The following is an 8,002-nucleotide window of genomic DNA, read 5'->3' as shown; positions in this document are numbered from 1 at the left end:
TTGTCTCTTCACCATCAACAGTAAAACCCATCTCATTTGATGTTGCAAAGGGATCTCAGCTGTCACCCCTTTTGCTCAACATCTACATGAAGTGATTCGTTGAGTTATCACAATATGACATAGCATTCCAAATATACCAGCTTCATAACCGGGTAGATTATCACAGTGGGCATTGTGAAGACCTATATACCTGCCTGAATTAAGCTTATTACTAGATAAAGAAGAGTTATGGCTGCCCGAAGGGGTACAAAAATAAATAATCTTTGAATGCGGAGATACATAGGGTGATAGCCTTCCCTTAATCTAACTGGAAGAACTAGGTCTCTCACCATAATCCACCAAAACAGTGAGAATTTGTATAGTATGGTTCAAATGAGAATTATCATTTGGCGGTCTTATCTTGGTAGTTACCAAAAATATCAATTTGAACCTTGTGATGCCAAGAAGATTCTGCCACTGCTCCTTCTCCGTTAATGTACTGAGCTGTCAAGGCCTTTGCATTTATCAAGTCTTGCCATCTGCAATGTTCTCTATGGTGGAACCACAAAGAAAAAGAGATGGAAACTCCAGTTACTACAAGCCCAAGATGCTAGATTTGGTTTCAATTTAAACAAATCATCACACATCAAACCAGCTCTTAAAGACAGCATTGTCTTCTGGTAACATAGTGAATTATGGTCATAATTATGTGAACCATCTTCAAAACTTGCATTGGTCAACGTCCATAATTCTTTAAATGATTGTTCATGAGCTGCACTCCAAGTCCCAAGCTGTGAGCCAGTAGCAAAAGCTTGCTAGTTCAGGCCAAGTTTAATAAAGGAGCCCTGATAGCCAGCCTCTGTGGCTTACAGGTCCTCGAACTTGCAATGCTCTAGGCCATCCTATTCCGGCAACTTTAATAAAAAACACATGAAAACAAGCCTCTTCTGAGAAATCTTCACCAACCATTCCTGTACACATTGGAACTATCCTCCACAGGCTAAATTAAAGTGGCCTACTTCTATAAAAATTGTTTGCTGTTTCCAGCTAAGTTGGGAACAACTCACCTCAAAGTGCAGACTTTTTAGTGATTAGGGCTACGAAATGACAGTACATTATAAGTGAGGAATTGTTCAAGACAAATAAATCAACAGACACTTCAGGATTCCTCATGACATCTGAACTAGGCTCTGAAGAGATGCTGGTATGATGTTTTAGAACTGTTGATACATGTGAGGCTGGAGTGAGTGTAGGGGCCCATTCTTTCTTTCTCCTGCAGGCCACTGAGTAGCTACAGGTTGTTGCTGTGTACCCTACGCCACAGTATTGGATCTAATTTGGAAATGCAAAAAAAAAAAAGAACTTCTGATTCACAGATTTAGATAGGCCAATGGGCAATCCAGTGCCTCTATTACCCATTACACTCCACATATTTAGGCCTTCTGAGCCCTAATACGGTCATATTCTTGTTGGCGAAATATGCCCTAGCAGCTAGAGCTGAAGGAGATGTGGCCTAGCAGCTAGAGCAGCCGACTTTAGAACCTGAGGATCCAGATTCAAACCCAGGCCTCGACACCAAATCATTTGATTATAGACAGATCATTTAATCTCCCTGTGCATCAAAAATTTGAAATGTTATGTTTGAATATTTTTTTTAATCCCCACTGGATGTACCCGTTCGTGCGGATAATCTCTCATTCCCCCAGTAATGTACAGCGCTCCGCTGCTTCTAAGCTACGTTTGCGCTATATAAATACCAGTACTTGCAGATCTGTTTTGTTCGAATTATGTTGTATTAGATTTTTCACCCAAACCTTCATTTGGAAATAAGATGTGTTATTGTGGGATTACAGTGTGGCACAAGGCTAATGGTGCTCTTCCAGTTGACACCGTGTTCCACTGCATAATTCTTTCCGAACTTTCATCAGTGAAGGCACCACAGATGCAATATTATAATATAAAAGGCTTTGGTCATTAATTTATTGAGGATTTGTATGTAGCCCGTACACTGCAAGAGAGGATCAGAGACCTTTGCAGAGGTGTCTATACAAAAAACCTTCAGAAAAACATCAAAGGATAGACAGACCTGTATGGATATGGATTTGAAAAAGAGGGAACAGGTCATACACACAATATGGAATAAATGTGAGACATCGATTAAAACAGTTCAAAGTTAAAATATCAAAAGAAAATCATTGAAGGGGGGGCGTGGCTTGCGCGCCGCGGTGACATGGCGGTCTGCGCTTGAGCTCCGTGATGAACAGGGGCCGTCGGAGCTTTTTCTGCTGATTCCAGAACCCCCATATCCCGAGAGAGACGTCTATGCCTGCAGGAACACGTCGTGTGTTATTTACGATCTTTCTCCGTCCTTGGCAGCTGGTGGAATGCTGTTTTTCTCCGGCTGTTTTCACTGCTCGGCACCTCTGACGGATGGTCGCCATCTTGCATTCCTGTGACGGAGATCGGAATTTCTCCTCAGCTGACAGCGCGCTTGTCACACATTTGACAGAACTACGTCGGAACAGACTCTGGTTGGTTATTCCTGACTCCTTTCGTGACTTTTACGATGTTTCTCATCTGGTCAGTGATTTTTTACCTTTTCAATAGTGCATTTTGACAGCGCTTTTTTTTATTACGCAGTGGCTTATTTTAGAGGAGTTCTGCTATATCTTGGTTTTTTTTCCTCGCATATATTGGCAATATATTTTGCTCTGCCCTGTTGGTTGTGGAGGCGCTTTCTTATTGTTTTTGGCTGAGAATTTAGTCGAGTGACGTGGGCTCCCTCCCACTCTCCTTAATCTTTTGCTGTTCTTGGATATCTGCAGTGTTTGTTACGCTGTCTTTTTTTTTGGTCTTTACCTGTATGGCTGAGAATATGGGCTTGCCCTCAAATGCCAAAGATACTAAAGCCTCTTTAAAGAGATTGAAGCAACCATCTCCCACGCCTGAGTCTTCTCAGAAGGACACTGCGTCCACGCTAGAGACTATTTTGACGCGCTTGAATGATGTTCATGACATTGCTCAGTCCACCAAAACAAACACGGATATGCTGCAAGTTGAGGTGTATGCCATCAGAAATGAATTTAAGGCTCTCTCCCTTCGGGCCTCCGACACAGAGACACGTATTAGTGGTGCAGAGGATGGTGTGCAGAAACATTCTAGATCTCTGGGGCAAATAGAGCGTTCAATGGCGGCATTGAGGAGAGACCTCACTGAGCAAGAGGATCGCAATCGTAGATCCAATCTACGCATTTTTGGCCTTCCTGAGGAAGTTGAGAAAGAGGCTCTCTCTATGATTGATTTTATATCCAATTGGCTTCCTGCTACATTGCAAATTTCTTTTCAAAGGGATTTTGAGATATAGAGAGGGCACATCGTGTCCCCACCTTCCGCTCCAAATCGGCCTCACAACCGAGGGCTATAATTTTTAGGCCACTGCGTCATCAACATACGGAGCAAATTTTGGCGCACATGAGGAAAGTTAGGAATATTTCCTGGAATGGCCATCGTATTTCCATTTCTCAAGACTTTGCCAGAGATACGGTGATAAGAAGGAAGGGCTTTCTAAACCTACGGAAGCGATTATCTGAGATGAATATTCCCTTTTCCTTCTCTGGTCCCTCAAAGTTTCGAATTACCTTCAAAGGCCGTTCTAGAATTTTCGATGAGCCTGCTGACCTGGCCTCTTTCTTGGACAATCAGATGGAGCTTCAGATGGAGCTTCAAATGGACGCTTCGCGTACTTCTAGTACTTCCGGCACTTGAGATGGATGCCCTTGCCGGAGATGTGTTTCTTCTCTCTCAGATCTCTTAAGTTTGTCTTTTTAGATCTGGGTGGTGGCATGATAGTCCACCGTTCTTACTGTTTCTCTGTGCTCTGATGTGTTCTGTTGTTTTCTGTTTGACGTTGGCAATTAAATGTGCGTTATGTTCTCCTCCTTCACTCTCTCTACTCTTCTTCCTTTTCTTATGTTTTTACTCGTTACACATTTGAGATATTTCCTCACTATTTTCTCTACTTTTCTGAGGGCTATTTGCTTTCTACATTGTTTCTATTGTGGTTGTTAGTTTTGTACCTGTCCTTTCTCTTGTTGCAGACGAATATGTAACTAATGCTTCGTTTACACCTGACGCTCTTGTACCTGAGACTGTGCATGCCCACGTCATGTGTTTGTTCTTTTTAAGAGCTGTTTGGTTTGTCTCTTTCCTTGGAGTAGTGATGTTAGCGTGCACAAATATTGTTCTTTTTGTTTAGTAACTGAGTTTTTATACGATGCTTTAATTTAAATACGGTGGTGTGGTTCTTCTTCTTTTTCTTAGTTTTTTCTTTCCTGTTCCCCTTCCTCTTCATTCTATGGGTTGTCAATGTCTTGGTGTACTCTCTTTATGCCTTTCTGATTCTTTTTGAGGTCCTGACTATTTTTCTAGGTCACCTTTCAATTTGTCTGTCCTGTTAGTGCTTCCATGTTATCCTTTCTTTTTTTTTGGTTATCATTCGTTTATTTCAGCTTTCTCTTTCTTTCCTATATTCCTGTATGCTTCGGTTCATTCCTTCTCTGCAGTCTCCATGATATTTCTTTGTCTTCATTTTTATATTTGGCCTTTTTTTTTCCTTTTGCTTCATCTCATATGAGTTTGCTTGATAAACTTTTCTGTGCTTTCTGCTGTTATGTATTTTGACTCTTCCATCATTTATTGCTTTCTAGTACTGTCTTATGGATTTTTACAGTTATTGCTACACTGCTACCTATTCTTTCAATTATGTATCTAGAGTTATGCTTCTAATAATTATCTGATTCACTTCTTTATCTCCTGCTTGTTCATTCATTGATTGCTTATTTCTTTCCTTATTGTATAATTTTTACTAGATTTAATGATTATGTCAATAGGGCAGTTTACAGTTCTCTAATATTTTACTGTATATTCAGTTATGTTTGCCGTACTCTTTCATGAGTTTTTACTCTACACATCATCTGATTTACATATTTTACGTCACTTGATTGATTCATTGTTTTCTCTCGCTTTTTGCATGTTGCTTATAGGCTATATATCCATCTATGTATTGTTCCCTGATAGGTATATTGTTTCTTCTGGATATGCTTTATTTGCTCTTAACATGTCTTTAGGCCTATTCATTATATTGATACTTGCATGTTATACGCAGTTTGTTCTCATAGTTTTTTCATATTGATATGTTTTATAATCCTCTAATTAACTTTTTTCCATAGTCATGTTTTCTCTCTTCCATATTAATTATACTTTGTCCTGATACACAGTGGGGTTTTAGATTGCTGATATTAATTTTATTTGTTCCTTATGACGGCTCCCCTGCTTGTCGTCCCACGTTCCCCCTAGTATGAATTTGGTCTTTTTCAGACCCCCTCTGCTGGCTCTTCTTTCTTCTTTCTTCTTCTTCCTTTTCTCTTTTCTCTGTTCGGATTTCTCCAATGGTTTTTCTTTTTTGGACATTGTTGTTGGATGCTTGGATGTTTGTCTTCATGTGGGTTACTTTCTGTCTATTATTTTTAGCCTGTGTTTTTGGTTTTTATACTAGTCGATGCCTGGTTTGAATGTGTTGTCCCTTAATGTTAAGGGCTTAAATCATCCTGTGAAACGATCCAAGATCTTGGATTATTGTAAATCGCTCTCTTCAGATTTAGTCCTATTTCAGGAAACGAAAGTATCTACCAAAGAAGCATTATTCTTGAAGAAAGATTGGGTTTCAGATGTTGCTTGTTCTGATTGGTTTCCAGGAATTCAGGATTGTCTATAGTTTCTTCTGATCACGACTCTGAAGGTCGTTGGTTATTAACTAAATTGACTGATGGTTCTTCTGATCTTTATGTAATGAACATCTACGCCCCTAATAAGGATGATCCGGCCTTTTGCAAATCAGTGGCCAAAAAATTGAATGACACGCCTCACTTTGGTAACCTTGTTGTTGGGGGAGATTTTAATTTGGTGATGGATCCCATTCTTGATAGGAATTCTGCTTTTCAATTCCGTCCTCCAAAATCCCATAAACAAATGCTTAATATGTGTTCCCTTTCTCATCTGCAAGACATATGGCGCCTTCATAATCCTACTGGTAGTGATTTTTCCTTCTTTTCTTCACCTCATTCTACCTTTTCTCGTATTGATTACTTACTAGTTCATTCTTCCCTTGTTCCTGCTTCCTCATCTCCGATTATTCATCCTATTCTGATTTCTGATCATGCCGCAGTTACTTTTAATCTCTTGTCCTTTGCTCCCAAATCGAAAGCTAGGTCTTGGAGGTTAAACACAGAACTTTTATATGACACTTCCCAGGTTGATGAATTTTCTAGCGCGATTGACACTTTTTTTCTGGAGAATGAAGGATCAGTCTCCTCACCGATTGTTCTCTGGGACTCGTTCAAATGTACTTTCTGAGGCCAGGCTATTAAATGTATGTCTAAAAGGAATTCTGATATTAAAAAGGAACTTGCGGATCTCGCTACTGATATTAAAACTCTGGAATCTTCCTTTCGTCACTCTAAAGATACATCTTGCCTACAGTCAATTAAGCTCCTAAAATACAAATACAACACCATAGTTACCAAAAGAGCTTATATTGGGGTTCAAGCTCAGAAATCCAAAAGGTTATTGTTAAAAAATAGAGCTGGAAAGATGCTCGCAGCTACGTTGAAATTCCAAGATTCTTCCTTTAAGTCTTCCCAAATCTCTTCTATTACTGATCATCTAGGTGTTAAAAAATTTCAGACCGGGGAAATTCTTGAGGTTTTTCGTGATTTTTACAATAACCTGTACTCACCTTCTGATCAGGCCTCATTTGAACAATGTCAAGAGTTCTTAAAATCTGTTCCTATGAAATCGGTTTCTCTGGAAGATACTACTCTTTTGGGTGGCCCTATTACTACTGAGGAAATTACCTCAGCAATTCAGGCTACTCGTTCGGGGAAAGCGCCAGGGCCTGATGGTTACCCTATTCTTTTTTATAAAACCTTTCTTCCTGTGATTGTTCCCAAGCTTCAGTCTGTGTTTGATGCTTTTATTCAGAATGGATCTGTCTCTGGTACTGCGGCGGATGCTACGATTGTGGTGATCCCTAAAGAGGGAAAAGACCATTCAGATCCCAAAAAATTTCGCCCCATTTCCCTTTTGAATATGGAAGCTAAGATCTTTGCTAAAATTTTGGCCAAGAGATTAGAATCCCTCATTCCTACATTAGTACATTCCTCTCAAGCCGGTTTTGTGAAAGGCCGTCTTGCACGTGACAATATTCGCACATTCTGTCACATTCTTGGAGCGGCCAAACGTTCTACTCTCCCAGCTGCGGCCTTGGCGCTTGATGCTGAAAAGGCCTTTGATAAGGTTTCTTGGCCATTTCTGCGGGCTGTCTTATATGCACATAATCTTGGTGACTCCTTTATTAACATGGTCATGTCCTTATACGCCCAGCCCAGAGCTAATATACGAGTTAATGGTGCTACGTCTTCTTTTTTTAATCTTCGCCAGGGCACCAGACAGTGCTGTCCCTTATCCCCTCTTTTATTTTTGTTATCCATTGACCCTCTCCTTAGACTGATTGAGCTGAATCCGGATATTAAAGGTTTTTCGTTTGGTCCTCACTGCATTAAAACTGCTGCATACGCAGATGACGTCCTTATTTTTTCAGACAATATTGCCGTGGCTATACCTGCTATCTCAGATACGATTGCCCTTTTCTCAAAGGTTTCTGGATACACCTTAAATAAAGAGAAAACGGAGTTGTTTCCCTTGAATGCCTATTGCTTCCCCACACATATGGGTTCTGCTGTCTTCAAATGGCAGTCTAAACACTTAAAATACTTGGGTATTTATTTCTGTTCTACTTTATATGACACAATTGCCTATAATGAAAACCAGACTACTCTTAAAATTCGCCGTCTTTTAGATACTTGGTCACCGAAACACATTTCTTGGTGGGGTCGTCTTCAGACTCTTAAAATGATGATTACACCTATTGTTAACTTTGTATCCTCTATGCTTCCGGTGAAACTTT

General features: G+C 40.1%; 1 protein-coding gene across 3 annotated transcripts in view; it reads left to right on the top strand.

The window, feature by feature from the left end:
- Positions 1-8,002, top strand: part of MTG1 (mitochondrial ribosome associated GTPase 1) — a 201,555-nt gene that overhangs the window by 114,491 nt on the left and 79,062 nt on the right. The gene's annotated exons all lie outside the window — the stretch shown is intronic.

Source organism: Lissotriton helveticus, chromosome 5_1 (genome assembly GCF_964261635.1).
Source record: "Lissotriton helveticus chromosome 5_1, aLisHel1.1, whole genome shotgun sequence".
Classification (NCBI taxonomy): domain Eukaryota; kingdom Metazoa; phylum Chordata; class Amphibia; order Caudata; family Salamandridae; genus Lissotriton; species Lissotriton helveticus.
This window is presented reverse-complemented; position numbering and strand designations above follow the sequence as displayed.